At 49.0% G+C, this 15,839-nt stretch overlaps 1 protein-coding gene and 1 long non-coding RNA gene across 5 annotated transcripts in view; one reads left to right on the top strand and one right to left on the bottom strand.

The window, feature by feature from the left end:
* Positions 1–1,634: 1,634 nt before the first annotated feature.
* Positions 1,635–4,227, bottom strand: LOC123381928. Its single transcript, XR_006589538.1, has 3 exons — positions 3,810–4,227; positions 3,481–3,538; positions 1,635–2,657 (listed from the first exon to the last, which is right to left on the bottom strand). It is a non-coding gene; the product is annotated as an uncharacterized LOC123381928 (long non-coding RNA).
* The window catches only part of STAT5B (signal transducer and activator of transcription 5B), a 71,057-nt gene continuing 58,331 nt past the window's right edge, over positions 3,114–15,839 (top strand). The window contains exons 1-4 of one of the 4 annotated variants that reach the window (XM_045044630.1): positions 3,114–3,265; positions 5,207–5,351; positions 5,849–6,091; positions 6,741–6,851. The gene's annotated coding sequence lies outside the window, so the exon portion shown is untranslated. Of the gene's footprint in view, positions 3,266–5,206; positions 5,352–5,766; positions 6,852–9,012; positions 9,164–15,839 lie in introns of those variants that run through there. The other 3 variants (XM_045044628.1, XM_045044629.1, XM_023244609.2) reach the window with 3 other exon arrangements.

Below are 15,839 nucleotides of genomic sequence, written 5' to 3'. Positions count from 1 at the left end.
AGTAAATGTAAATGTGGGTGTGCGTGTGTATGTGTGTTTACGTGGGTTGGGGACACAGCTTTTTGTGACCTCAGCGGCAGAGCCGTAGGGAGGGGAAAGACTGGGGATTCCAGAGAAGGCGGCTCACCACCAGGGCCCTGCCCTCCCCTCCTTCCATTACTCCCACCACCCTGCACTCGCCCCTGCAGTGGAAACAGGAAAGAACCTTGGCAGTCATATGTTTCGAACCCCTCCCCCAAATTTGGCAGATAAGAAATGGAAGTCGGGAGAGGGGTAGGGGCTTGCCCAGGGTCACAGAGTGGGCATATGGCCTAGTTGGCAGACTGTGATCCATAAATGATCCTGCCCCTCTGCTCACCCCGTCCAGTCACATCTGAGGTTGGTCCTACCTTCAGAAAGGTTTGGGAAGTCCGGGAGGGCTGTTTTGAATCCTCACAATCTCACAACTGCCTGTAGGCCTTGCCAGAGCAGGGAACAGCCTCCCTGAGCCTTGCATGGGTCACAGCCCCCTCCCTGAGAGCCCCTGCAGAGTTGGGCAAGGCTGGGCTGGAAGCCTTCCATCACCTTTGCCCAGCTTTCCTCTCCTCTGGGCCTCCCCTCGGCCTGGCAGCCGGCACTGGCAGCACCAAGGGAGGGCCCAGCTGGGCCAAGACCATGTGTCCTGGAGGGAATCATTCTCATCTATCTCCCTCCCTCCCTCCGCCTTCTTGGGTCTGCCCTTTTCTCTCCATTCCCTCCCTCCTCCCCCCCACCCCACCTTCTTGCCCCTCAGTAAACCTCCCCCCCTCCACTTTCATTCTTTGTACTTCAGGGAAAAGGCCAAGTTTCAAGCTGCAGAAGCTGGGATGTCTGGGTCTCACACACACGTTTCCATGTGTGGCTGCAGCCTCTTAGTCTCATGGAGGAGGAAGCACATGGCCTCTGCCTGCTTCTTGCCTCCCTCCGGACCGATTCATTTGGCAGAGGAGGGCCAGACACACAGAGCTAGGAGACCACCTGGAATGAGAGTCAAGTGTCAGAGCTGGGAAGACCTGTAAAGATGATTTTACAAATGGGGAAACAGGCTGGAGAGAGGAAGAGACTTGGTCAGTGTCACACAACCTGTTAGCGGCAGATCCAAACCTACTGCTACACGGAGGGCGGGCCCACCTTGGCCTCTGTGCCCTCCAGCCTCTGGCTTCCAGAAGATGGGTAAGCCAGTTGTTGGGAGGAGATTCCTTGGGTTCCAAGTCCTCTGAGCCACATCTGGAGGACAGAGGACCACCCTTGCCATGTACCCACTTCTAGGCATCTGGAGAAGGTGCTGTTGGGGTGCCAAATCCAGAGTGGGAGCTCTGCCTGCCCACTTCCAGGCAGCTGCCTGTCCAGCCAGCTCCCCAGGGCCTGCAGGGGCCTGCTGTTCCAGCTGGCAGCTGCCCCCACCAAACATCTGGCTAGATTGGGCTGGGCTGGACTGGAAGGAGGGTGGTCCTGGGTCCTAAAAAACCAGGACTGAGGTGCCAGTGAACAAAACTGGAAGGGTTGGCCTAAGTGGAGATGCCCTAGCACGTTCTGTGAGCTCACATGCTGTGCCCCCACCTTGTGTCCAGTGGCTGCAGCTGTCCCCCCTCTCCCCCCCACCCCGCTGACTCTGACTCTCTCCCCATTTGGCCTCTGCCTTTGAGGCCCTGAATCCCAATGTCCTTCACTGCATGTTGCCTCCTCTTGCTTTTTGATTCTCCTCCTTTTGATTCTTTCTCTCTAGGTATCTGTTCTGTCTCTGGTTCTTTGATTCTGTCTGGGTTTCTCTCCATTTCCTTGTGCCTCTGTCCTCCCTTTGCAATGCAGTGGGGGAGGAGGAGGAGCTTTGGAGCTTTCCCAGGATGGGCAAAGGCCACCCAAGGGAGTGAAGGAGGGAAGGGTGTCAAAGTTGGGTTGGGGGCAGAGGTGATTGTGGTCGTGGCTCCGGATAACACAACTACCCGGAAATGTCAAATTTGGGGTTTCTTTTTGCTTTCAATCCTCTGCTTTGGTCTCTGCTATTTCCCACCACAAAGCACCCTAGTGGTTTTAGGGGCCCAGACTATAGAGGAGAAAACTGAGGCCTCCGGGATGGGGTTCAGGAAGATCAGAAACTTTCCAAGGTCTGGACTGAGTTGGGATCCCAGGCCTCTGCTAATTGCCTCTCATTCCCAATTCCAAGACATAGCATTACATGGGCAGTGAGGAAGGATTTTTAAATATCACACGGAATACATTCCCTAAAGGAAGACTGACCATAAAATATTATTAGGAATGACGATAATCCCTAGCCTCGTTTGTAGTTTGCACACCACGCATACAGCCTGACCTGAATCGTGGCACGTTGACGTGCAAACATCGTTGTACTGATCTTTGCAACAACCTCGAAGGGAGACAGAGGCACATTCATCCCCTTGGATTAGTCCAGAAAGGAGACCTGTCCACAGCTGTCTGGCCAGTAAGTGTACAGCTGACACCGGGACCCAAGTGGACGGCCCCACGGAGAGGTCTCGGGATAGCCTTCCTCAACTGCCGGCAACCCCAGCACACGCCACAGAGGGAGGACGTCTCCTTTGGCTGGGCTAGCCCATCACAGTTCTGTGGCACGGAGTGAGGCACACCGTCTCCATGCCAGTCCGTTCCCCTGCTCTGTTGACCTGTGCGTTATATGAAGATGGGTTTAAGTTTATGGAGGAAGGGAAGAGTCATCCCGAGTCCCGTTTCTAGCCTGCCCTTGGAAACAAGGTTAGCCCAGAAGGCTGAGCTCATGCCCCCTTCCCTGGGGAGAACAGATCAAGGTCACCTTGACCTAACTGGCCCTGGGGGTGGAGGGAGGCGGTACAGAGATGTCTTTGTTTCCTCTGCTCCAAGTCCCTTCTTCAAGGAGAGTTCCCATCTTGTGGGAGCCAGAGGGGAGGCAGGGTGGGGGTGAAGAGCCTTCCCAAGAAAGCTGGAGGCATTCCAGGAAGTATCTCTGTGCCGGCAGAAGGAGAGCTGAAGCCTTGGGCTTAAACCTCCGGCTTCTCCCACCGCCCCCACCCCCACCCCCACCTTGCCTCTGCTGGGATTGTCTGCTTTCTCTCCAGCCCCGCCCCCAAAGCTCCTGGAAGTGGGGGGGGGGGGGCACAGGCCCACACTCAGCATATACAGCACCCCTAAGACCACTGTCCCTGCCTCTCCCGTCTCCATATCCTGGTACCTCCCTGTAGAAATGCTGTCCCCAGCTGTTCCCATTCTCATCCCTGGAGACACAGCAGGACCGAGGGTAAGTAATTCTGTGTGAATCTGGGGGAGAGGAAGGAGTTGCTGGGTCCTGGGTGAAGCCTGTCTGCCCTTCCTGCCTCTGTCCCTTGTCCTCTACCCCTCTTCAGGGAAGTCAGTTTACAGTGAAGTTACCAGAGAACACAAGGCCATCCTGCCTGAGGCACAGGGACTCTGCTCTGTTTCTGAGAATAGGGGCGGGAGGGGTTCAGGACTCACGGTGGGTGGGAGGGAGAGCCTGTCCAGCTGCCCGGGCCACCTGCCCAGGGAGAGCCACCTGTGGGACAAGGAGAAGAGGGGGTGCGACGTCTGTGCTTAGCACACATTTCCTCCCCAGTCGGGAGAACAGGATGGAGCCCAGCCTTTGCTGTTCCTTCTCACTACACAGAAGGGTCCTGGAGCCCTGGAGCCTGGGGGGTGGAGAGAGGAGAGGTGGGCACGGAGCTGGGTCCCCTAGCAGGGCTGCCAGCTGTCTTGAGCAGAGCCCTGGCTGGAATCTGGCTCCCATCCTGTTCCACGAAGACCACCAGGTCTCTCTTCTCACTCACCTCATTTCTCCTCCTTCCGGGCCAACAAGAAATCTCCTGTGCCTTAGCCAGCCCAGTAGCCGACCTCAAGCCCTCGGAGGGACATTCGGGAGAGGACTCCTTCCCTGCTACCCCCACCACTTGGCCACTTTCCTTAGTTATGACTAGAGGGGCTTCCTTTCTCCCTGTCCCTGGTTCTCATTGTTCCCTGGTGTATTATGTCACAAACCCACCCACATCTTCACTGCCGACTCCCCTGCTCCCAGCCTCCAAAATTGGCTCCCAAATGATGTCCAGGCCAATGCTCCATCCCTGCCTCGCTGGCTACTGGCCTGCTCTTCTTTTGGTGCTGAAATCCACCCTACGCATGGGCCTTCCCTTTACTCCTGCTCCAGTCATGCAGTCCCCTAGTGCACTGGCCTCTCTCACTCCAAGCTATGCGCCCCCCCCCCGCCCCCGCCATTCCACCTACCTGGAATGCCATCCTCCCTTGGCCATCTGGTAACATCCTCCCCCCTTTTCATGGGGTCAGTGTGGTGTAGAGAAAAATGCAAAGGCTTTGGACCTGGTACAAAGCCTGCGCTGCTGTGTGACTTTGGGCAGGTTAGTCTGCCTCTCTGGGCCGAGCCACCTCCTTTGTAAAAGAGGAACAGCAAGACCCATCTCGTAGGATTGCTGTGAAGGATTGTCAGTCACAGCGATGAGCACCTAAGAGGTGTTCAGGGACCCTGGCCAGTGGAGGTAGTAGGCATTTTCTCCTCTGCTGTCCTGCAGCTCTCAATCCTGTACCTCAGACCGCTTCTTGTGGCTCTTAACTAGTTGCTGAAAGGGCTGTGTTCCACTGCTTGGTTCCTAGTAGAGGCTTCACAGATATTTGTTGGCTTAGTGAAGTTCCCTCAAACAGGACAGGGCTTCTCCACGCTCCGACACCTCCGGGGTTCCCTTACACTAGTACAGACCCCTGTTTCCCTTTCACACATCCTGACCCACAGCACCCAGGAGGCTCTCTCCTCTCTCATCCTGGCCTCTGCCAGCTCTAGTCCCACTTGACCTGCTTTCCTGCCCATGGCAGCAGCAGCCGCCGCCTTATCCTTGTCTGGTGCTGGGCTGACTTTTGAGTTCTTTTCTTTTCTTTTTTTTCTTTTTTTAAGTTTATTTATTTTTGAGAGAGAGAGAGAGGCAGAAGATGAGCAGGGAGGGGCAGAGAGACACAGAATCCGAAGAAAGCCCCGGGCTCCGAGCTGTCAGCACAGAGCCCGATGCGGGGCTCGAACCCACGAACCATGAGATCATGACCTGAGCCGAAGTCGGCCGCCTAACCGACTGAGCCACCCAGGCGCCCCTTGAGTTCTTAATCCTACCCAGCGAGCCAGAAAGATATTGCCTGGGGTGACGCTCTCTTCTCTCCTCTGTGTCAGCCCTGCCATCTCCGGATAATGCAGCATTGCCCTGGAGCTCTGGGTGGAGAGGGAAGGCTGACCCTGTCCCAGAAGCCAGGTGGGAGCCCCTTCGGCTTTCCAGAGAGCCAGCCACCCCTTTAGTTCTGGCTGGAAGGGAGCCCAGGTAAGTGAGGGGCACAAGGGCAAGACAGAGAGTATGTGAGAATCCCCAGGCGAGTCTAAGGACCTGCACCTCCATTGCTCACATCCCATCTCCCCACCCTCACCTCACCCCCGTCCCAGGCCCTCCTGGCCCAGCAAGCTGGCTGGGTTTGGGCTGAAGGAAGGAAAGAGAAACACACATTTATCAAATGCCTTTTCTGCAAGCCAGCCACGACGCTTAGTTACTTTCACAAACATTGTCTCTCCACTTTCTTCACTAAAAGAAAGTTCATTTTCCTAATGTTTTAGTTATTTCTTTAAGTTTTATTTATTTAGGTACTCTCTACACCCAATATGGGGCTTGAACTCATGACCCCGAGATCAAGAGTTGCATGCTTTTCCAACTGAGCCAGCCAGGGGCCCCTTCCTAATATTTTAATAGGTAGTATAGCGCATGATATAAAACTCAGACGATTCAAAATGGTGAAGAATTAGTCTTTCTCCTTTCCTGTCCCCTAGATCCCCTCTGCAGGAACAACCACTATTACTCCAGTCTTGTATGCATCCCAGAAAGACTCTATGCATTTGCACATGTCTATTATACTTTACTTCCCATGACTCACACATGAGGGAAAATGAGGCCCTCAGAGAAGTGAAGTACTTTGACTAAGGTCACACAGCTGGTAAGTTGGCAGAGCTGGGATTTGGAAGCAGATCTAACTGAAGAACTCAGCTCCTTTCTCCGCCCACGCTCTGGCAGAGGTAAGCCCTGGCATTGACAAAGCCTCTCCTGAACCACTGGCTGTGACAAATCTCCATTCTAAGGCCCTGGAGATCTGCCTTCCTGTCCGTTGAATGTCCAATGCCTGTATTGACTTAATAAGGAGGAGTCATGCCCCTATGAAAGAAAAGTTCCCATAAGGGTCCTTCCTTCTGTGTGGCTGGTGGTTCCCCAGGGACAGCCTGATTCCCAGGGTTCAGAGCATTCTGGAGAAGGAAACCACATGAGCACGGGTCTCTAACTAGAGGGGGTTGTGGCTGTGGTTTCAATGATGTTTCCAGAAAATGGCCTACGTTCTCCCTGGGGGCAGGCTGGGCTGAGGGAGGTGTGAAGTAGGGAGCTGTTTTCTGTGGTAGCCACATGCTTGTCCTCCAGAGCAAGGGAAGGAGGCTGAAGTCAGTCCCCGGTTGAGAGTAGGCTGGACATATGGACAAGGGCTACCCACCAGACTTCCAGGCTCTCCCCAAGCGGCGTTCTCTCCTGGGTCAGGACAGGGTTGGCTAAGAGATGCCCAACTCTCTCTCCAGTGGATGTCACTACATCTCTGGGTATGTCTCTGAGAACTTTCTATATGGGCTCTCTGTAGGGCTTTCTGGATCCTAGCTTCCTGTTCAGTTTCTTTCTTTCTAGGACTCCTTCTGTGTTACGTCTCAGTCTGGTGTCTCCTCCACGTAGGGGACTATGTCCCTGAGGCCCAAGAGAAGAAGCTCTCACCTCATCCGGATTGGCAAGTAGGGAGAGGTAGGTGTTAGACCTTCCTTCCTCTCAGGTTGACAATGTTCTTGTTTTGCTGAGGTAGTCACTCAGAACGTTCTGTCCTTCGTGTCTGTGCACACAGCCAGCCAGATCTAGCTTTGTGCATAGTGGTCAGTCAGAGATGGGTTATGAGACGAAGGAATAAAGAGGTGTACCTGCCCCACCCTCCAGGGCACCCTGCGGCTATCTGTCAAGGCAGCTGGATCCAGTCCTAGACCTGACCAGTCCTAGGAAGAGAGGTGTAAATCTTAGCCTTTACTGAAAACAGCAATAGTAGTTAACAGCTGTATAGTGCTTTAAGGCATTTGAAGCCCTATACACATATTACCTCACTTAATTCCTACAACAATGCTACAAGGTAACTCCTATTACTATTACCACATTACAATGAGGAAATTGAGGCCAAAAACTTGCTTAAGATCACACAGCTCGAGGAGTTGACAGCAAGTCTGCTTTTAGATTCTTTGCTCTTAATTACTACACAGTCCTCCTGGTTTCCATTTCTATTCCTAGAGTGGAGAGTTTGTTCCTCAAATGTTTATTGGGTGTCTGCTCTGCGCTGGGCAGGGGGTGGATTTAAAGGTACATAGGATATCGTGTGCTGGCAGGGGTAGAGAGACATATAAACAAGAGATTGTCCTTCAACACTAGAGGTGCCATAATAGGGGCATGAACATCAGGGAAACAGGGGGAGAGAGGTTCTCACTGCCTGGACCAACTGTCACCGAAGGCAGGAGGTACATTCCAGGCAGAGGAACAGCACGCGTGCAGGTGCAAAAACTTTCGAGAGAAATGCGGTGTGCTCAAGTGTTGAAACATCTTGCACAGTGACTGCCAGAGAGGTGCCAGAATGCTCAGTGCTGGTGCTTCCATCCAGCTTCCTGCTCCAGCCTGTCCTCCTGCTCCAGCCTCCAAATGCCCTGCACCAACTCTGGGCAAAGCACTGTGCCAGGTGTTGGCCCAGAGTGTGGGATAGAAGCAGTTGCCTGGGTGGGGGAGAAGGACTTTGTGACCAGCTACAGACACAAAGATCTTTGTGGCTGGTGTTATTCTGGAGGGGAAGGGAAGGCTGCTGGGAAGAGCTGCCAAAGGAGGATTATGGGAGAACTTGGGGCCTTGCAGATCTTGGTCATCTCTGGACATGAAGATTTGCAGACTGTAGGGAAGGGAAGCTCTGGGTGTATGTGTGGAGTCCTTCTCCTTCTGCCCCTGCAGCTAGTTTTCTGGAGATCTGACATGCCTTGCTTTGGTGCTGGCCCTTGGCGGGTTGCCAGGGAAACGGTTGGCCAGCTCCAGAGATGTAGCCAGAGGAGAGTGGGTGACTCAGGCTGCCTTCTCAGATACCACACCCCCTCCCCATTACATGGAAAAGGCTCTCAGAGACCCCTTTCCCTGGATCTTACAAAGGTGATGGTGCTTATTCTTCCTTCTCTTGATAACGCAGCCAGTCCCTCCCCGAAGCTCTAACTGGCGGGAGCGAGCAAAAGTCCCCAGGGAAGGAGATGGTGTCAGACGCCCCTTCCCCCCGCTGCCCCCCCCTCCCCCATTCACTCTGGAACAGTGGACCGATCCAGTTGACTTGGGCGAGTGTAAACTCCCGCTGTGTCCATTCAGGCTTTCCGCCCGGATGGTAAGCGGCAGTTCTGGCTGAAACGCCCTCCAGGGAGCAAACCCGGGATAATTATTGATGGGGCAGCGGTGGACTTCTGACCTGGGCCTGGGAGGGATAGGACCCGGAACGTGGGCCTCAGCCCGGGGGAAGGGCGGGTGGCGGGCCGCGGAGGGGGGTGCCAATCAACGCGACCACAACACAGTCTGGCCCGAGCCCTGCTCGTGGTGGTCGAGTCGACCCAAACAAAGCAGCATGTACTCGTGGCCCCGGGGGACCCGGCTCGGGAGCCGAGAGGGGACGCCACCCGTCTGAGCGACAAGGGGCTGCGCGTGGCGCCAGCGCCTCCCCCCCACCCACCAACCCCTCCGCTCCCAGCCCGGCGCGCCGAGGGGTTCCGGGTCCTTCCAGGGCGGCCGCGGACCCGGTGCGAGGGACCACGGGGCTCGCGATCGCGCGCCGGGCGGAACCAGGAAGCGGCGCGCGCCGGCGCGGGGCGCGCTCGGGCCTCGGTGCGCGAGCGGCGCGCGCGCCCCCGCGGGTCCCGGCGTGAGGAGACTCGGCGGCTGGAGCCGTCACCCCGGGCGGGGACCCTGCGCAGGCGACTACGCGCGGCGGCCCGGCCGAGGGAGGGAGCGAGCGAGCGGGCGGGCGGCGGCGGCGGCTGGCGCCCGAGGGGCCGAGCGAGGTAGGAGCTGCGGGGCGACTCCCGGGCTCGGGGCCGGAGAGCGAGGCCGGGGAGCCCGCCCGGGCGGGGCCCCGCGCCCCGGCCGCCCAGACGCCCGGCAGGGCCGCGCCGCCGCCATCGCTCCGCGGGCCGGGAGGCGGCCTCGGTGACTGCGCGCCGGGGGCGGGGGGCTCAGGGGGCGAGGGCGCTGGGCGCGCGCGAGGGGCGTCGTGCCGCGGCGGTGGCGGGCCGAGGGTGTGGAGTGTGGGGACCGTGCGGGCGCGTGTGTCGGGGTGGGCGTGTGAAGGGCCCCGGCGCCGACCCCCGCCAGCGGAGGGGGCTGCTGTGGGCCACCTCACACCTCCGTGTTGCAGTGCCAAGTAGCCGCTGGCGTCCCCTTGCTTTTTCTCCTTTTTCGAAAGAAGGATCTGCGACTCCCGGGGGTGGGATGAGCTCGGGGGGTGCCCGGTGGGGTGGGAGGTGTTCGCCTAGCCTCGAGGAACAGTGCCTTATAAGGAGTCAAGACAACAAATACGAGTGTTTCCATACGGCTCTGGGGTGCGGGATCCCACATCAGGACCCGCCAAGGCCCGGGCTGGTGCGTGTGGCGGTGGGATGTGGCGTGCCCCTTTTTTTTTTTTTTTTTTTTTTTTTTTGCTAGCCAGGGCTAAAGAGTAAAAACGTGCGCCTGGTGTCGGGGTAGATATGGAGAGTCGGAAGGGCAGTCGTGGTGTCACAAAAGCTGGTCTGAGGCTGAAGGAATCTGGCAAGATGGTCACGCTGATCAAAGAGGAAAGAACTTGTGTGGAGCAAGAGGCGTTTGCAAACACTTGTAGCCAGCAGTGATGGAAAAGGCGAGGAAGAAAAACAAGTGTCAGCTTTTAGGAAGATGAGATTAGTGAAAACCACAAGAATGTTAAAGGCAAAAAGAGATAGCGATCCTCTCTTTCCCGGAGAACCATGCCCAGTTCTTTTTCTTCTTGTCCCCCATGCTCCTGTCAGACCTTTATATCGAACAGATAGTACTGAAAGTGGGTCATGGAATGTTAAGAGCTGGAAAGGACCCTGGCAATGATGGCGCTCTCTTTTATTGTACAAAGGAGGAAACTGAGGCCCCTGGTAGATGGAGAAGGTGATCTGCTCCGTTCACGCAGCTGTGCAGTCGTCCTGGGACTGAAATGTCGGTCTGAGGACTCTTAGATCAGTGCTCTGCCCCAAACCCTGTGGAGTAGTGGGTTTTTGCCTAAATACAGTTCCATTAATTGTCTCTGGAATGTCCTTGGGAAATGCCCCTTGAAAGGGCCGTGTGTCGCCAAATTATTAAACTGAGCTTTATGTCATGTTCTCAGTCTTCAAATGATGTTTATCGTCCACTGATATCTTAGGTTTCCCAAGTGGTTGGATAGCTGCCTGGGCCGTAATAAGCTTTCAGCTGTTGTGTATATTACCTCAAATAATTCTGTTATTGTTCGATGAAGATAATATGATTTTGCCTCTTTCTTCAACATTCTTCTGTTATGGTTCATTTGTTTATATTGTATTGTTTATATTTAATGGCTGTTAGAAAACAATGTATTTTATCTTGTGTACCTTTCACATTTTTCTACTTTTATGTCGTAACACCGTGAACGTTGGATCAGTTCTGATCATTTCACATGGTGGAATCCTATTGACGGACTTTATATCAAGGCTTTGGGTTTTTTATTTGTTTTGGTACCAATTTCCATCTCATGGAAGATTACAGTTGTTAGAATTGATAGTATAAATGGGAGAAGGGGCTGCCAATTTTAAGAAAAATTTACCATGAGACAATTTGTGATGTCTGTCACGTTCAATTAAAACACGACCACACCTTTGGTCAGGTAAGGGTTATCTAGTAGATTGCTTGTGTTCTGTAGCCTTTGGAAGATGAAAATTTCAAGCACCTGGTTGAGATACAGGGAAGGAATGGAGAGATCTTTTTTCAAAAAAGCAAAACCTCAGAAGCAAAAAAAAAAAAAAAAAAGAGTTGATTTCTATCACTAGCAGTTTGGTTATTGCATAACTTGGAGCTGAACTACATAAAATCTTTGCTGTATACCCAACTCAATAAATTATCCCACCTTCTCCCTAGTCCTGGCCTTTTCAGCATTCATGTTTTTGCCAACAGGATATTAATATGGATTGTATTAAGAAATTTAAGGTGGATGTATTTCTTCAATGGGTACTCCGTGATATATGTGATAGAAGGTGGGGGGGGGGGAAGTGCTGTCATTGTTTGAAGTGTTACAACATAAATATTTTGGTCAGCACTTCCTATTGTGCCCCAACTTCTCATTTCGTCTTCATTTGCTTGCTCTCAATTGATTTTTTAAAATGTTCTTTACATATACAAAAACCACATCAAGACTAGCAAAGGGTGTCATTATTGCTCTTTTGGTACTTATGTCAAGTTTTTCAAGTTATATTAGTGTTGGTTTTCAAGTTATTTGTGATTTGTGTTAGGTTTATATTTATGAACGTGCGTGTGGTGGTTCATTTGGCTTGTTTTTATGTATGTAGGTGATAGAAGCAGTCTTGTAAAAGGAATATGTTATAAATAGGTAAATAGCACATGCAAGATTAGATTGCAGGTTGAAGGTAGAATCAAAGGAATCTTACTACTGCCCTGTAAACATGTATATATCTCATAAAAGTATTCACAGATCTCTGGATGTGCTACCTGCCAAGTGAGACATTTTTTCCCCTTCTATTAAGAGTGTAGTAGATTACCGCATTATTCCTACAAAAAAAAGAAGCAAAAAACTTCCAGTTTTTATTAACTTGTTTTGAGTATTTGAAACTTACTCTTTTAACAATTTGACAGTTCCAGGTTACTGAGTTCATAATAAAGTGGCAGAATACTTTGACTCCGGAACTTAATAAAAATGATCTTGAAGTTAGCTCTCAAGTGTCACTGTCCCCAATTTTGTGTAGTGGTTAAAGGAAAAAAAAAAATTCTCTAAGTCTTGGCTTTGTTAATAGAAATGTTCTAAAATCAGAAGTATTTTTTCCCCTGCAATGTTGGAAACACAACAGTTTTATGCTTATTTCTGGGAATAAGAAAGTCAAATTTAACAATCTAGTTTCCATTGATCAGACAGTTTTCTGTACATTTAAGTCATGAGTATCACAGTGATAAAAACTTTGTAAAAAATTATATTCATTTTTAATAATTCTGTCTTTATTTTAAGTAGAATATTGACATCGGATGTTTTCTTCTTATGATGATCCTGTTACTGAAACACTTAAGCCAGTTTGGAGAAGACTTTATGTATGTAAATCTATGCTATTTTTACTGATCAAAGAGAGGAGTACTTTACAGGAGTTAGATTTTTAGGTGGTTAAATACCCTCACTTTTGGTGTTTTCAGGGTTTTAGATGACGTTTATTACTTTTGTTAGTTTTGGTCACACCCATGACTTCCTTGGAAGGTATCTTTGAGGTTTGGTTTCCTTTTTTTTTTTTTTTTTTTTTTTTTTAATGGTAATATTGGGGTGGGGGTGCTTCCTGTTTGTATTTTCAAAATTAGGTCCACATATTAACTTTCTTGTAGTGTCACATTTTATTTTAAACATATAAAGCATCAGATGCCATGTGGTTTATCTTTGTCCATTGTACTGCTTTATGACTCCCTTACCGAACTCAGACTAAATACCCAGTTGGGAAGGCAGGACATTCCTGAATCTTTTCCCAACTGAAGGACTCTTACAACAACAAAGGTGCAACGAACAGAAAAATGGGGCTGTAGCTATCCGTTTCCTTCCAGGTACCTACATAATGTATAGTACTAAGAGTTGAAATGTGTTCTGTGGAGTCTTGAAGGTCAGAGTTTTAAAGAGGGGTTGCCTTGGGCTTATGTAATATAGAACCCGCCTATTAACTAGTGACTATAGCAGTTTTTCTGACCAACTTAAGTCGTACAGAATGTCATGGAGAATTTAAATAAGAATTAGGACAAATTTAGGGTATGGTAGTAGAACTTAGGAGAAATCACCCTCAGCCATAAAACTCTTCCTTGACCCTCCCAGATAATTTTTACACAGTATGTCACCTTTAATATAAATGTTGGAATACAAGTTATGTGGAGCCTTGAGAAGTACATCCTTGAAAGAAGTACCTATAGTATTGTTCCAGTGATTAAAGCAAGTGGCCTTTTCCTGACCCTCAACTAACTTTATTCTAAGAAGTATAAATGACTAAATAGACTCCTAATTAAATTGGGATTCAAACATGTTTGCAGTTTAGGGACAGTTTATCTCTCCTAAATTTTATTTTGGATCACATTACTGAAGGCAGTACTGCATTAGCATGTTGCACAGTTATGCATAGTGCACTTTGTAGTCGAGTTTAATACAGAGTGTCTTGACCTCCCACTCCTCCCCCCCCATATTCAGTAAAGGAGAGTAATAATTTGTCACACACTGGATATTTTCTTCCCTGGATTTATTTGTAACAATTACATCTATTTCCCATGTATTATAATACTTTTAAGATGAAAAATACATATATTGATTCATAACATTTATCTTTTGGAAGCTAGCTTGCAAGATCTATTCCGACACTCACCCTCCATTTATTCTTCCATTGCTTTTGGCACTCTAACTCTTTTTTTAAAAAAATGTTTTACAGATTTCTGTTATGAAGAGAAATATCTCCACATTCAATGCACTGCTAGTTTTTTGAGGTGCTTGTGCTGACTCATTTTTTAAATTCTACTAAGATATAGAGTATGGTTTGAGAGCAGTAATGAGATTCTCAGAAAATATGAAAACTTTCCTTTCTGACTAGTTAGAGAAAGGTTGGGGAAGACAAGGGGAAATACATCAATGAGCCAATCAATTATTGTTATTTGTTGGGATTAATTTGATGACTAATATTTTCTTTTTTTCTCTTCTTTTTATGTTTTATTTATTTTTGAGAGAGAGAAAGGCAGAGAGAGAGAGAGAGGCAGAGAGAGAGAGAGAGAGGTAGAGAGAGAGAGAGAGAGGCAGAGAGAGAGAGAGAGAGGCAGAGAGAGAGAGAGAGACACAAATTCCAAAGCAGACTCTAAGCTCTGAGCTCTCAGCACAGAGCCCCCCACACAGGGCTCGAACTCATGAACCGTGAGATCATGACCTGAGCCAAAGTCGGATGTTTAACCAACTGAGCCACCCAGGCGCTCCGATGACTAATATTTTCAATGCCCATCAGGCTAGTAAAGTGAATTTGGCTTTACCCTGCAATGGTGTAGGACAAACCCAAGTATTTTCTAATACTGCTTGTTTTCCCCTTGTAGGGGATTTTTTCTGCATATGGGAGATCAAGCCAGAGTTACTAATAACAGTCACATCCATGGTTTGTATTAAAAACAACTATTTACCACTGTGGGCTATAGCTCTACCTACCATGGGCTCATCTGGGAAGATGTACTAGTTATCTATATAATAATTATGCCCTCTTTCAAAAGTGATCAGAAAATTAGTTAAAAAGTACTTCAAATTAGGTCTAAAACTTAAAAGTAGAAAGATAATAAAAATGATACCTAACATTGTCCACTTACAGTGTGCCAAGCAGAGACTATTATAAGCTCTTGCCATGTTTTAACTCATGATCTTCAGAGGGTGGGTATTATTTTCAGATGAAAGATGAAGAAGTGGCAACAGAGAAGTTGAGTAACTTGTCCAAGGTCACATTGCTAGTAATAATGGCAGAGCTGGATCCAGACCCAGACCAAGCTGATTCCAGAGACTGTGTTCCTGACCACTGCACTGCAAAAGGACATTTGGTTTCTTTGAGACTTCTGTTTCTTGATTTGTGTTCCCAAATGGACTCTTGTTTGTTTTTAATAGAAAAAAAATTATATGTATTTAGAAATTTTTAAAGTTTATGAAGGTAATTGTAAGTATTTTTCCAACTAATGTATATAATCCTAGTGGAAATTATGTAAAAACAGAGAAGGTCTTAATTCTAACTATAAATTTCCTTTGTTGTTCCTCCACTAACATTACCATATACATCATGGGAGAAGAGCTATAAGCTATCTCCTTGGCCTCTCATTACAAACAAAAGGATCATTTATGCCAGTTTAGCATGTAACATGTGTTTGTTGACTGAAAATGCAAGTATCCAGCTCATTTTATTTATAACTTTATTTTGAAGGGGTTTGCAGCCCTCTTCTTGTTTTATTGAAGCTTTTTAGAGTTACTGATTGTGATTTCTGAGATAGAAGGACTAAAGAGTTTTAATTTGGGAAGTTAATTTTTAAGGCAACCAAAGCAGTTATTCTGTGTTTTAGAGCTATGCAAAGGCCATTGGAAACTAGTCTCAGAAATGTATTCCATTTTATATGTGATGGTCTCAGCATTTTTCCTTGGAGGTAGATTGTAAAGTTAAATCTTGGGGCCAACATTTATTACCCTAAAGTGTGCTGATTTGAATTTGAGAGGTCAAGTCAGGGAGGAGAAAAACTTCAATTCCCTGAGCAGAGAGTATAAACTTGTTCAAATAAACAGAGGATGTTGTCTTCCAGGATTGTCAAACTGTCACCTTTGACCAGGGTTGAATTTTCTTTGAATGTTGACAGAAGTTACAATGTCAGTGGAAAAAGCTTAATGTGAAGTATCTATAACTCAGAATTTCCTTATGTTTGTGTCAGTGAGATCCTACAATTAAAGCAGTTTTTTTTTTCTCTATGTCT

The sequence above is a fragment of the Felis catus genome, chromosome E1 (genome assembly GCF_018350175.1).
Source record: "Felis catus isolate Fca126 chromosome E1, F.catus_Fca126_mat1.0, whole genome shotgun sequence".
NCBI lineage: Eukaryota > Metazoa > Chordata > Mammalia > Carnivora > Felidae > Felis > Felis catus.
This window is presented reverse-complemented; position numbering and strand designations above follow the sequence as displayed.